This window comes from Aristolochia californica, unplaced genomic scaffold (assembly GCF_029961685.1).
Source record: "Aristolochia californica isolate CCGP_79_NKW_82.1479 unplaced genomic scaffold, dmAriCali1.0.hap1 SCAF_7, whole genome shotgun sequence".
Lineage (NCBI taxonomy): Eukaryota > Viridiplantae > Streptophyta > Magnoliopsida > Piperales > Aristolochiaceae > Aristolochia > Aristolochia californica.
Genome location: NW_027182268.1, coordinates 41,770,517 through 41,786,214, shown reverse-complemented (window position 1 = coordinate 41,786,214; position 15,698 = coordinate 41,770,517). Strand labels below are relative to the sequence as shown.

General features: G+C 39.4%; 1 pseudogene; it reads left to right on the top strand.

Annotated features, from left to right (window-relative positions):
- Window positions 1–96: 96 nt before the first annotated feature.
- On the top strand, window positions 97–14,199 carry LOC137937502 (transcription elongation factor SPT6 homolog; annotated as a pseudogene).
- Window positions 14,200–15,698: the final 1,499 nt, after the last annotated feature.

Sequence of the window (15,698 nt, the reverse complement as noted above, 5' to 3'; positions counted from 1 at the left end):
GTTTTCCGTCCCACAAAAATTTTCCAGTGTGTAACGTTTTACGCTAAAATGGGAGTTATGGAAATCAGTTTCTTGGCTCAATCGGAACGAGTCGGAAAAACATATCGAAGCTGGAAGCCCCGATTCTCGCCACCCTCTCGTTACCCTCTCGCCACTCCGCCTCATTTCACCGAGTACCCCGAATAGCGACGTTGCCAAGGCCTTCGTCGAGCTCTCATCGCATTTCTTCAGTCGGATTCGATAATTGTGTGAGCGAGAAGATACGCAGTCGAAGACAGAGATGTGCTGAGAAAGGTAATGTTTATTTATTCCGTTAATCGATTTGGTGTCTCTAACTTGAACATAGAATGGGTTTCTCCTGCAAGGTAACTATCTTGAGAAGGGGCTGTTTGCCTGCTTCCTATAGATGTAAGGTCTACTCTGTTGGAAATCTCTTCGTGTCAGTTTAGCTTCTTGGGTTTCATCACTTCATTCGTCTAAAAGTAACGTTTTTAGCTAGATAAATGAAGTAGGCTAGACACATGACACATGAAAGCAGAGTCAAAGATATAGAAACTGAGTAGTAATCTTCTTTATATTCTTCGCTTGGTAGTCAAATGGCTCAATGATGTAGCAATAATTCAATACATGAGTCCAGAGCCGTTATTACCTAAAATGGCCGATGAGAATGGTAGAGAAGGATTCGCTTAGCCAACTATACAAGCAACTATCTTCATGATGATGGTGATGGTGACTCTTAAATGCCCTTTCTATGCACAATTAAATTGTATGGATCTATCTGGTCCCTGCGTGGTGTTATATGGATGTTTGAAAAAAATCTGACTAGCAATTTTGGCACCTGTTATCAGTTATGCATATCTTTTAATTTTTCTTGTTAAAGTTTCTGTTGCTCTACATGGACAATGAGCTGCAATTATCCTACTCCAGTTGTAGGTTTTCATTTCTTGACCTGTTCAAGCATGCATACTTTTCTTCCAATTGTTGAAAAGAAAGAGAAGACAGAAACATTAGATTTTTTTTTATATGCTACTTCTGTGCATCTTTTGTTTGGAACTTTTCTTGAGTACATTGATCTAAATATTTCAAGTTCAATCATAAGGGTCTACTTTCATTATCTGGAACTATACCTAGTTTAAGATTACAATCACTCAGAGCCTGATTTGGACTCATGACTTTGCCTGGTGAGAAATCACTCAATGGGCAAGGAGGTTCAAGTTTGATCTGAGACCTTGCTCCAGGAAGATTATCTATTGTTGTCAATAGGAATTCCAGAATATCTAAGAGGAATTCCGTGTAAATGCGTTTGCAATTTTAATTGTAGGTACTTTTACAAAACATGGTTTATGTATTTCCAAGGATTTTCTAATGCAGCAATTCTCTCAGGTATAACTTCTGTCATGAAACTTTAGCTTGGCATAAACTCTTATGATCAATTGACAATGGTAGTCTTTTTTTTTTTTTTTTATGCAGCATGTTTATCTTAGAATCCTCCAATTTTGGAGCCCCAAAAGTTGTGTAATATGAGTATTATTCATGATTATCTAATGTTTTTTGTAATAGAGTTTTATTTTAACACTGTCTGTTCTATTTGCTTATTCCTATCTTTATTAATAAAAAAGTAAACTGTGGATTGGGCCTCTGGCTTAGTGGCCAGATGGGAGTTTCTAGTTTGAGGTGTTGGGTTCAAGTCTCACCATGGGAAAAGGGTGTAACATGCGTGTATGATCAATGTTATTCACAAACTAGTGTAAACTATGTAATAAAAGTTGCAACCAATAGCTGCACAGATTGAGCATTTTTCTAATCTCCGCGCTTGATGTGCCACTTTCTTATCCGTCTGAGGTATCTTCAAATGAATATTTTTCTAATTGAGGATTTCAATTCAGAATGCACAAAGAACTGTCCTAAGACATTAACCATTGACAAACACATCGTACTCTTGTTTGTTTGTTAGGAAATCTTATTTGATTTTTCTTGGTGATCTTTTATCTTAAATATAAATTGTAGCATCTGCTAATGTTACTTACTTTTAGATGCTTTCCTAAGAAGTAAAGAGTTTACTATTATGCTTACTTGAGTTGTTTATTAATACTTAGAGAATGTCTCTGCAACAAACCTGTGCGGGAGGAGGAGAGCAATCTAACTTTTTATCAGCCAATTGTGAGGAAGAAATTTAAGAATTTGCAGGTACTCGGATATATTTCTATCAGAACTAATGTCTGCCATGGGTTAGATTTGTTGGAAAGGTGTACCGTCTGTGCGTGGGATAGGGAGTACAGGTGTCCAACTGGGCACGAAGTCTTCTTCTAATCTTTTCCTTTCTATCCCCATGCCGACGGGATGTGTTTCCAAAAACTCTACCCGTGGCACATATTGTAGTCATGTAGAATTAACCATTGAGAGAATCATTGTACTGATCAGTAAGAGCAGGAGAAGAGCCTGGAGCATGAACCACGTTCATTATTCCCCAGTCTCCTTCTATTTCACCGTTTGTCTGTCTTCCCATCTCTTATCTATATGTCTCTGCTAATTCCCCTCATTTTTTTCTCTCTTTGCATCATTTGAAAACCCAGAATCTAGGGTTAGGGTTAATTGTCGATTTTTTGTTATTTTCATACCCAAGTTCCCTCTGTAGAGTTATTTACTTATTTTATTTCTGATTTTTTTCTTTTTTGAAAGCCATGGGCGGAAGGACAATTGTTTCAGACGAGGAAGGTAATAACAAAGAATTTTGTCAGAGCTTGAGTTTGAGGTTTTTGAACTATCTGTTTCTTAGTTTGTTTGATTGTTTGTGGGTTTTTTGAATTGACAGATGAAATCGAGGAGGATGAAAGAGAAGTTAGAGATACGGAAGCTGCTGATATTGATGAACAGGATGGGGATGATGAGGATGACGAGGATGAAGGTGATGATTTTCTATTTTTCAAAAGAGAAAAGTTGGGTGTTTTATGATTTAGACGTTAATCAGCTTCTGGAAGTAGCTGGAAATGAGTCTTTCTTAGTTTGAGTGTACTGTTTGTTCTGTTATCATTGATTTACCTTGCTTTTCTGTTCCGTTTTCTGTTCTAAGAATTTGCATCTCCAAGGTTTAATTATTATGCTGTTAAGGTTGAGCAAGTTTCATTTTCTTTAAATTGTTTGTTTCAAATTATTCGGGATACAATGAGCATGCCCAAAGGCAACTAGGAAGGTTGCGAGTTATAAGCATTTTGTGGGTAGATGGCTGCTGAAATTCAAATGCAACACACTTTTTAAAATTTGGATTGATTTGTCTCCTTGTATTTTTTGGTTATTTTGCTGAACTCTTCTGAAATTTTCAAAAAATATTTTTCTGATGTTAATATTGTTTCTTGAACTAATTTATTCTGTGAGAAAATAAGCTAAAGGGTATTTTGATCATTTTACATAATTGGATATTTTATATTATGACACTATTTTGTTCAGCATGTTTGATTTAGTCTATGTACAGATTTTTATATTCATAAGAAGAGTAGTGTTAAATTGGGTCCAAGGCTCTATCCCAAAATGACTAGTCAACTTAGGAAACCTCTTTCCCAATTAATAAACTCAAGATTTTTGTACTTACTAATCCATGTGGGACTATTCCTTAACACTCCCCATCACGTGTAGACCATCTTTTGTGGCTCTACAAGTGGATAATTTAGGAGTAGGTAGTTTAGGTGTAGGCCCTTTTTTGTGGCTCTACAAGTGGATAGTTTTAGGTGTAGACCCTCTTTTGTGTCTTTACAAGTAGATAATTTTTTTTAGGTGCAGACTCACATATGAGTACCTGCTCTGATACCATGTTAAATTGGGTCCAAGGCCCCATACCAAAATGACTAGTCAACTTAGGAAATCTCTTTCCCAACTAATAAACTCAAGATCTTTGTACTTTCTAATCTATGTGGGACTATTCCTTAACAAGTAGAATAGGAGTTAAAAGGGAATAAGAGGGGCATTTTTGTCATTTCTGTAGTTTATGATTTAAAACCTCATAAATAGCATAGGGGGTCGTGCAAAACCCCCAACTCAGCTCATTCAGAGCTTGTGCCTCTTTTCTCTCCTCTTTCTCACTCTCTCTCTCTCTCTCTAGATTTTTCATACTTATCACATGGTATCAGAGTAGTAGTCTTTGCTGGGAGTACATCTTAGCCAAAAAACCTCCTCTTTATTTGGGCGTCTTCACAAAATCAAGGTGTTTTCAAATCTCCTCGATGACTGGTTGGTAAAAATTCAAATTTTCTTTCTTTTCTTCAGCCATAACCTTAGGGTTACTAGTTCTATCATCTTTTAAAAGATTATTCATGCTTTGATTGCCCAAACGGGGCTCTTTTTGAGAGATCTTGGGATTTGTACCAACTATCCCTAGACCAGTGCCTCCGTCATCAGTCTGCATGTTGATGTCAGCCCTAATTGTGGTCTATTCTTAGAGGATTTTCTACCTATTTGATATATGGAGTTGATTTAAGCATATATCACTTGCGCACATCTCATCCCTGCCCTAACCATAATTTTTATGAAGTGGGGCCCACAACTTGAAATTTGCAAAAGTATTTGGATATTGAAATTGAATATTTTTGGTGACTCTATACTTATTATATGGCTGATTTGGGTGAAGTTTATGTACCATCTAGTGTTATGGATGGATCTGATGGTAAAGATGTAGTGTTTATGTCATCTGAGAAGTTGATAGGACCAAATTATCTTAATTGGACCAGACCAGTGAGAATGTTCTTGAAGGGAAGATGGAGGACAAAGTACATCAGAGATGATCCTCCAATCCCAACGACCAATGATTGGGAAGTTGAAGACAACCAAGTTCTGACTTGTATTGTCAACAATATTGATTCAACATTAAGGAATCAAATGATGCATTGTGAAACAACAAAGGCTATGTGGGTTTCTTTAGAGTATTTGTTTGCTCAAGAGAGCAATTTATCCAGAGTTTATGAATTGTACACCAATTTCTTTGGGTTGAAAAGGGGTAACAAGACTGTTATACAATAATACAATGCATTTGTGGGACTCTGGCAGGAAAGTAATGTATATCATCCATTCACTATGGATGCGCAAGAATTAAGAAAATAATAGAACCATCTACTGATCATTTAAAAATAAAAATAAAATAGAACCAACTATTGATGGCGAAGTTTCTCGATGGCCTAGGTGGGGAGTTTGATACCATTAAGGCATAAATCTTAGCTTCAGAAGAGGTACCTTCATTGCCCACTACTTTGAACAGAATTGTGAGGGCAAAAACAACTTTGGTATCCAAAGACGAAAGAGGTGGTAAAGTGACAAATGTTGCACTTAATACTTTGGGCCTTAGTCCTAGCCCACGAGACTCATCTAGAGGTCGGACAGGTTTTGGGAGAGGTAGATGTAGAGACAATCCAGGCAGAGGTGATAGTAAGTCCGAGAGGAAGTGTGTCAATTGTGGACTAAATAACCATTACTTTGATAGATGTTGGGTAAAATTTGGAAAACTTGCCTGGGCAAACTCTACCAGCCATGGGACTAGTGGAACAATATCAGAGGTTGTTGCTTTTGGCGCCTCAGGGGGAGCTGATGAGGTACAACAACTATTTCAGCGACAACAACAGATTATGCAACGTCTAGCTCAGTTATTAGTTGGTTCATCTTCAACATCTATGGTTCATGCTCCTACTCCTACTGCTACGTTGGCTACTTCAAATATGTTTGCTCTTCATGTGTCATTTTCTCCTACCTAGGTTATAGATTCCGGAGCTACTGCTCACATGTCAGGTATCTCATCCTTGTTTTCTAACATGAAAGAGTTATCACATATAAAACAAGTAAATTTAGTTGATGGGTCTGTTTCCTCAGTCCAGGGTGTTGGTACTGATATCCCTACATCGTTCCTTGTCTCCTCAATCTGCTTTACTAGTTCCTAAGTTTTCACTAAATCTGTTATCAATGAACCAATTAACTAAGTCTATGAATTATTCTCTGACGTTTTATCCTACTCATTGTCTATTTGTGGACTTCGCGACGAAGAGGGCGATTGATTCCGCGCGTGAGAGAGGTGACTTGTATTATTTGGAGAGCTACCTACTAGATAATACACTACATGCACTTCATACATCTGCTACCCCATACTAGTGGCATTTGCAATTGGGTCATCCTTCGTCGGCAACACTAATTCAAGTCTTTCTAGAATTTCCTTCCAATCTTACACTTTAGAGAAAAAAGGAAGCAAGCAGCCTTGGATGTGTTGAAGTTCGTGCCAAAAAGGCATGAGCTTCTTCTTTTTATTTTAGGGTTTAAGTGATAACTACAAAAATGATATAAGTGCCCTACATATAAAAAATCACATATCTCCTAAAATTCAACTCTAAATTGTATGAAACTTAAACCACAAGCATATGAAAACATTGTCTATCCAACAGATATAAGCTAGGATAAAACACAATATAGAAAACGACCAAAATACCCTTGAACTAACATGTTTGGATTTAACCATTGTCAAACTCTATTTCATAGATAGGGGATGTGGTAGTATTTTATGGTTCTCCCAGTCACTTGGCTGGGTCCTTGGCTTGGGTAGGTTTTCTTACTGCCCTTGTTTTGTGGCACTTGATTCATTGGCTTGTTTTGTGCTTGTAGTTTTTTGTCCTTGTGGGTGCTTTTGTGTTTTCATTTTTCTTACTTGTGCTTTTCTCTTGTTGTGGAGAGCTTCCTATTCTTTTAGAGTTTTACTTAATTGTATGGGGTAAAATTAGTTGGTGTTTTCCAAGATTAGTTTTTAAGAGATCATCATCCAAGTTTTGCCTTTATTTTCAATACAGACATTTATAAATCAGCTCTGAGTGAAAATTGTGCCTTTAAGAGTTTTTTGCTGTAATCATCGGCCTGTATGGGCTGATACAAGGTGCATTGGGTAGGATAAAATCTTGATACGTATTGGCCGATATCCGGGATGAGGCAGAGAGTGTTTCTCAAAAGAGGTGTTGCTGGAAGCGCCACTCCTAGCTAAGGAGGCAGCAAATCTTACCTGCTAGATTGCTCTAGGGACTGGTGATGTTGACTATTCTTATGTTGGTTAGTTAAGTTGACTAATCTCTTGCAGTTTTGGTTAGTTACTAATGTTGACTAATCTTACTGATTTGTCCGTTTCCTCATTGTTATGGTCATCAAAACAAACTAGCAAATTGAGATATTGCAGTCATCATCATGAAGTGGAATGTAATACACTTTTTATCTCTCTCTCTCTCCCCCAAATATGGTTCAACAAGATGCAGTACGTGTGGTTAAATAGTTCCATGTTTTATTTTACTTGTACTCATTTGGCAATTGTCTATGCTCCCTTTTCAAATGAACCCCCTCAAAGTGAAGGCTGTAATCACCTTTGTCATGGTTATATCCATCCCTTCAATTTATCATAATATGAAATTTCACCTTTTCAACCCTTTTCAGATTATCTTCAAAATTGTTGAGGAGCATCCTACAGAAGTTGGTCAAGAAATAGATGAGATAAAGGTTGTTTATGGGGATGAATCTTTGCCCCACCTCTATGAGAACTGTCGCATTTTGTCAGATCAACTCCCAGGATAACCGGGTAGTTCCATGAATTCATTATTCTCAAATTTTATCCAGAAATTATTAAATGCATGTTTTTCAGGGATTGTTAAGCGAGCTGTTGCTCTTGGCCGTTATCTTCAAAATCCTTTGGCCATGATTGCAACACTGTGTGGTCCTGCAAGAGAGGTATTATCTTGGACGCTGAGCCCATTAGAACATCTTCTCACTCCTGATGAGAAGTATGAGATGATTGGGCAGGTAATGGTTGATGTTACCAACCAGGTTGGTCTTGACATAAACCTGGCTGCAAGTCATGAATGGCTTTTTGCACCACTCCAATTTATTTCTGGCTTGGGACCAAGGAAAGCATCTGGCTTACAGAGAGCATTGGTCAGGACTGGATCTGTTTTTAGCGGGAAAGAGCTTATGACTGATTTCATAAAGAAAAAAGTATTCTTTAATGCGGTTGGTTTTCTGAGGGTCCGTCGGAGTGGAGTTGCAACCTCTAGCACTCGTATAATAGACTTGCTAGATGATACTAGGATTCGTCCTGAATCATATAAACTTGCAAAGAGTATGGCTAAGGATGTCTACGATGAAGATGTCCAGGAGGATCAGAATGACTTAGATGATGAAGTGCAAGAGATGGCCATTGAACATGTCAGGGAGCAGCCAAAGTTGCTCAGAGTCCTTGACATTGATGAATATGCTAAGAGTGTTGGGGAGCGACTTGGGGAACGGAACAAAGAAACTCTCTATGATCTAAAGATGGAGTTGTTGCATGGATTTCAGGACTGGCGGACCCCATACACAGAACCAACCCAAGATGAAGAGTTTCATATGCTTACCGGTGAGACAGAGGAGTCCTTGGCAGTGGGACGAGTGGTGCAGGCCATGGTTAGAAAGGTTCAACCCGAAAGGTTGACTTGTGTGCTTGACTCCGGTTTGACTGGTTTGATAATGAAAAGGGATGATTTTTCTCATAGGAGAAGGGAACTCCGGCAGGATGACCTGGACTTTACCCCTGAAAACTTTCCTCTTGAAATTATGATTAACTGCAGGATTGAAAAGATTCAGAAAAATAGGTACCTTGTCTTTCTTACTTTGGGGGAAGGGAAGAGTGAGACTTTACCAAATCTAGATCCTTACTATCATGAAGGAGAGAGCAATGTACCGACTGAGCAAGAGAAAGCTCACAAAAAAAAAGAACTTGCTAAGAAGCATCTCAGGCCCAGGATGATTGTACATCCTCGTTTTCAAAATTTGACAGCTGATGAAGCGATAGAGGTAAGTTTCTGATGCACTTTCTAGTACCATAATGTCAGCTAGAATGTTTTTGTCTGTCCAAAACCCGTTTTTCTGTTAATGACTAATCTGGAGGAAAAATGGGCATATCCTGTCCCAAATTCTTATCATATCATCTGTTGTGCTGAACAGTTTCTGTCAGAGAGAGCCTGGTGAAAGTATCATCCGCCCAAGTTCTAGAGGGCCATCATATTTGACTTTAACGCTGAAAGTATATAATGGGGTCTATGCTCATAAGGATATTGCTGAGGGCGATAAAGATCACAAGGACAAGTTTGCTTCGTATTGGGAACAGTTTAAAGATAGGGGAAGACACTTTTGAGGATCTTGATGAGGTTGTTTCACTTATTACCTTTCTTATTCCTTTGATTTTGATTGTCATCATCTTTTCTTGTTTTTTTTGGTTGTTTTGAACATATGATTTCCATTACTAGGCATCTTCTGTTTGCGGTTTGCTCCTTGGACCTAATATGGTGTTAGCATGATCTTCTGGGCCTGAGAGATGATTTTCTATCCCACTTCAAAGAACTTTAGCTTAGGTCTTCTAGTCTTAAACTGTAACAAATTTTGCAAGTCAAGGGGGTCATTCCACCAGTATCTACCACTAGTGGTCTTCATTTGCTAGCACACCAGACTCAAAGTGTAGTACTGGGATCAGGGGCAGAAGGAAGAAGTTAAACACTGAGAGCAATATGACTCTTTCTATTTGGGTTTCGTATATATTTTGTTCAAGTTGGGACTCCATGAGCTTAAGGAGTTATAGTATAAAGCTATTAGTGTTGATAAAGTTTGGATGAGGAATCTATCTCACAATTACAAAGCTCAAGCGTAATCATGAATTTTGTGAGTTTTTGAGAACAAGAGGGCAAGAGGAAGAACAAAATGAGATTTGAGAAAAGGGAAGAGAGAAAAGTTAAAGTTTGCTGTCTCAGTCATTATATTTATAAAAGATCATTGCATTTAGAATCATACTTAAACTAAATTACCCATGTCCCAACTATACCCAATTAAAACCTGTTAAATTAAGAAATTAAGAGACAAACAAATTGGAAACTGACTGGTAGATGTCCTGTTCTTCCATGCTTGACAGAGACTGTGCAAAATGGCTTCTTTCACACTCTCCCTTAAGTTGGTATTTGTAACTACAGCTTGCAACAAAAAAAAGTTTTCTTTGCCTTCAATTGGCTCTCTTTATTACTTACAGACACCAGTTCATCATTCTTCATTCTATTCCTAAGATGTCTGAAAAAAACTTGACTTTGTTCAACAGCTTGATCAACTGTTCACCTCATCTCTTGGCAAACTTGAACAGGCTTCACTGTAAGCTTAACCACGACTATAGTACTTAGTACTTCTCCCCCTTAAGTTGGAGAACCATAACCCGAAGAGACCCAGCTTGAACTTTCACAATATGAAATAGAAGAAATAATCATCTGTAGTCAAACAACAAGACCCTAAACACCAGCTAAATTAGGTCTTAGACAAGTTAAGAGACACCGCTCAAATACAAAGACGAAACCACCCACTTTTAAGAGCAGTAGTAAGAGTCCACCTGCTTGTAAGGCTAACAACTTATTCACCCGCTATTAAGGGTGAAGAAGAAGCTAACTCTATTTGGCTCAAGCTGGATTTGGGAATACTTCTACTCAGTCAGGCAGTGTGTACAGGCATTACTTCGAAGTGATGAAAACAACTAAGGAATACTGTGGGAATTTTGGAAGCCTAACACTTTTAAAGCAATGACTCAATTCACACAATCATGGGGGAAATATCAAGAGCGGAATTAACTAGGTTGACCCAAAACTTCATGATTGACCAGCTTCGACAAATCCATGCTAATATTGACTCTTGCATACTAAATAAATTCCAGCAAAGTGGATGACTCAGAAACAAAAGGAGTGACAGGCAAAGCAAGTCTAGATTCTGGGTAGCCCATGAGAGCTACTTCAGCTGAACAATGACACCTGCTGAACATTGACTCATGCTGTGAGAAGGTAAGTACTAAGAACAAAAAATCATTAATGGCTCCACGTGAAATGATACTTAAGTTGCTGTTAATTTACTGGCCGAGGACACATAATAGAAATAGGAGACTTAAACAGGAAACTTGTGTCACTGAAGGTTCCCAATGATAGCAGGAAACAAACAAATGTAATTTAAACCCATCCACTTCAGCTGCTGGAACAAGTCAAACAGATAAAGACAGGACTAACAGCAACAACCTTAACATCCTGACATCAAGTAGAATTCTAACCAACACAAGCTGGCAATACTTCAACAAGACAAGGCTGTCAAGATTTATTGCCCGCTGTCCATATTTGGACTGCTGTAAGTTTTCTTCACTCTGACCTGCTGCTGTTTGTCTTTCATCAGCAAGTACATATGGAAAGAACTCTTGATTCGGAAAGTGGGATAAAATCTGGAATTGACAACAGCTTATAACTCGAGATGCTCGAGATGCAAAAAAATTAAGGTCAAGACACACCAAGTTCATAAGGAAACATGCTGATACGGTCAATCTTTTTGTTTCTTTTTTAGGGGGGACACTTGATACGCTGACTTGTTTCTTTTGCTGATACGCTGGCTTGGAGTGTTTAAGTCTAACTCAAACTCTTCTTGTGGGGTCAAGAAAGGTAATGACAGATTTGGAAAGTTGAGAGATGTACAAGTGGTAGTATGAATCTGTAATATGAGACGAAGCAATGATTAGATAATCGCTTATTTTAGGTCCGGCACTCAAGAAACCCGGAAGAGCAGGATAAAGGCATGCTATGAATCAATTCTGACTAACAGATGGAGCAAAAACCAAATTGGCGAACAGACCCTGGTGCAAACCAGCAACACAGCCGTTTTTTTAGAATCAGAAACGGAATCCTTATTCTGCTCTCTTTCAGTGATAAATCAAGTATAGCAACCGCTTCTTATGCAGAAACAGAACCCCGATTTAAAAGACTAGGGAAAGACCTCAACAACATTTAGAGCTTTATTGAAGAAGGTAGTGAGGAGGGAACTGATCTAACAAAAGAATGGTAAAGAGTAGTCTAAGAAACAAACAACAGAACCGTCTTCTTCTTCTTCTTTCTCCATCCCAAGATCAATGATCTGATACCATGTGAGTTTTTGAAAATGAGAGGGCATGAGGAAGAAGGAAGATGAGATTTGAGAAAATGGAAGAGAAAATGTTAAATTTGCTCTCTCACACATTCTATTTATAAAATACTATTTTACATAGAATCATAAACTATCCATGTCCTGATTACACCAAACTTAAACTTACTAAATTAAGACATTAAGAAACGTAAACAAACTAGAAACTAACCAGTGGACATTCTCTTCTTCCATACTTGTTTGACATCTCTTACACTTTCCTTCTTTCAACAACTAGTTGGAGACTTCCTCCTAATGAGACTTTTGCTTAGACTCAATGAAATGGCTGCTTTCACAAATTTGTGTGAAGAATTTTTTGTGAGACATGGTGCTGGACAAAGTCCACTCTTCTCGGCATGTTTGGTCACAGGTCATCTACAAGTCATCCATTGGTGGCGAATGAGGATCTGACTGTGGCAAGCTGAACATCTCATTATGGCAAGTGAGCATCTGATTGTGGCAAGCTTGACAACTATGATATATTATGCACCAGCTTGAAGGGGGTTGTTGGAATATAAATGAAGCAAGAGAAGACGGAAACTCCTTGGGTGGAAGGGAGTCCTTGTGGCTATGGCATTTGTCCATGAAGTTGATTGTAATGCTAGACTTCCACTTTAACTAGGAAACCTATCTACTTACACCTTTATAAGAAGATAATGTGGGGGCGACTGGATTGTACTTGACCACCCTTTTCTTCTTCACAATCACATTTCATATTGCACGGTGATTTCCATACCCAACTGGGATTAAGATTGTTTTTCACCTTTTGCAGCCTAATATATCTATTGGTTTGTAGGTCTGAATGATTGCCACATTTCTACCTGATGCTATTATTTGATTTCGTGGAAGTTCTTGTTTTTTTACCTAACAAACTGATACAATATGGTGCCTGGCTTGTAACTTGCATCATTATGATCTCACATCATTTGACTGTTTCTTTCGACATGGTAGCTTGATTCTACATTTAGGGGCTTTTCTTAATCTCATTTTCTGGGCTTTGTATATGTTGTTTTTTAAAATTTATGTTGAGTGAAGGCTCCCTCCAAAATTAATTTGCTTCTTTTTCTTGCCAAACTATCTTAATGTTAGGTCATGGATCGTTATGTTGATCCACTGGTGGCTCACCTAAAGGCTATGCTTGGACATAGGAAATTCAAAAGAGACACAAAAGCAGAAGTTGATGAGCTTCTTAGAGCAGAGAAACTGGATTTCCCAACAAGGATTGTTTATTGTTTTGGGATCTGTCATGAGCACCCGGGAACGTTTATTTTATCTTATCAGGAGCACGAATCCTCATCACATCTATATAACTCTTTATCTGAAGGGTTTCAGGTTTCGATCAAATTTCTTTGATAATATTGACAGGCTTGTGGCACATTTCCAGAAGCACATCGATGATTTGCCACGGGAAGCAACGCAACCTAACCGATCCATTGCAGTAATGGTGCCCATGAGGAGCCCTGCAAGTGGGGGTTTCTCCGCTGCTGGTGGTGATTGGGGTGACTCTCAAACCAATGGCGATGGTGGCTGGAGAGGAGGTCATATGAGTACTCAAAGAGAGTTATTCGGCACCCAGCTCAAGAGTGGGTAAGTGCCATCTCGTCTGTATTACTGTATTACTCTGTTGTTATGAGGGCCTCTGCTTTATTACGAGAACCGCTGCCTTCATTTTATCCATATTACTCATGGTTATGAGGAATCTGTACCTTAGTTCCTCTCATCTGTGTTACTCACAATTATAAGGACCTGTACGTTAGTGCCTGTTGTTAGAGTGTAGCTCTGGCATTGAACTGACATATATGGTTGGTCTTCATCTCATTTCAAACAGGTAGAAATGATAGCAGGAATGATGGTAGTAGAGATGGGCATCCAAGTGGGGCACCTAGGCCTTATGGTGGGCGTGGTTGGGACCGTGGCACAGGATCTAATCTTGATGGAGAAAACGATAATGGAGGTGCTTCTAAATGGGGTTCGGGATCCAAAGAAGGTGATGATGGATGGAGCTTATTTCCTAGTTCCAAAGTCAGCAATACACCTGCTAGAGATGCCTTGTCAGGTGGTTGGGGTAGCAGTGGCAGTGGTGGTAGTGGGGGTGGTGGTTGGGGTGGAGGTGGAGGTGCTTCTGGTGGTGGTTGGAGTGGTAGAGGTCATCGTGATAATGGTAGCGGTGGCTGGGGCAGCAATGGGGGAAGCGTGAAGGGATAAACAGTGGTTGGGGTAATAGCAATGGGGAGGGTGGTGGTGGTGGGAGGAATGTTGGTTGGATTGGCAGTGGAGCTGGTGGTGGAGGTTGGGAAAGTGGGAATGAGACTGGCAATAGTGTTTGGGATGGCAGCACCACAGGAGGGGGTGGTTCTGCAGTAGGAACGGGGAACTTGGGATGGGGTGGGCCCAAGGGAGGTGGATCTGGAAAGGCAACTGGCAGTGGTTGATGGAATGGCGGGCAGCCGTAGTGGTGACTGGTGATAGATAAGAGGTTACTCTCCATTGGAAGAACAATATTCTGATACATTTGTCAGGAGCTATTTTTTTCCACTTCCGCTTGGGCTGGGGTTGGAATTCTGATCTCTTTTGAGCATGTATAGTCATTTTTTTGTCTTTTGTTTCCTTTTCATTCAATTACATTAGTTTTAAGTCTAGCCAATCTGCAACCTGGGAGAAACGGTAAGAGATGATGACTCCAGGCGGTAGTAAAAGAGAAGAGAAGTTTGGATGCAGGCGTCCGTCATTAGGCTCAACACATTGGCGATAGAGAAGGAATGTCATGGATGTATTTGTCTCCCCTGGCCCAAGTGGAATCAGTGGACATTTCCCATCGGAAAATTTTTGTTGGCAGGGAAACGTGGTATATGACAACTACTTCAGAGAGAAACTCTGATGCATGGTGGTTTTCCAGCCAAGGAGACATGGGCACAGAGAAAACAGCTGACAATTGAGATCTGAAACGGTTTTAGTAGAAAAAGAGGGGAGTGTGAACAGGGGCAAATTAGAAAAGAGTGAGACCTCTCAAAAAAAAAAAATCATTGGATGAGAGAGGAGGGAAGATAAAAAGTGAAGCGGCTGTTTTCTCTAGCGTCTGCCTCCGTCAAACATTAACAGGAGTTTTTTGTAGGAGATGGTCAGCTGTGTCTATTATGAGACAGTTTACGGAATACTTCTGGTTAGAATTCCAGTTGTTCTTTCCTGTCATAATAATGTCGGGACTGGACTTCCAAAGGTGAAACCGAAAGCTTGATTCTGTTGATTTGGTTATTTTCTTTATCTTCATTGAGCATCGCAAAACTGGGTTTAAATCATGGAACATCCGCCACACAATTTCTTTCTCTTTATGGCATTGGGTGCTGGAATATCTTCGAAGCAGAGAGGGTCAGCATGGCCTCTTGGCTATAAGGAAAGGAGGCGAAGAAGGACATATCATTCCCAAAGTATCTTCAACGCTCAACAGCCTTATCCATAGTTCAAATTATGCTGCAGACTTATGATTGCGCTAACAGTTCCCACTTGCTGAGACTGTTGGAGCAGAGCTTATACTTTTTTCTTGTGGTCGGCTACCACGGCCACGGGGGAGCCCGTTGATGCTTCGTCTTGCAATCAAGCAAGTTCCCGTTCATCTGAGCCTCTCGTTTCAGAACAATTCTTTGTTGAGGAACCCCAGAAGTTCCTGTCAGAGTGCATTTAACAAACACGACTTTGTGATTGGTGGA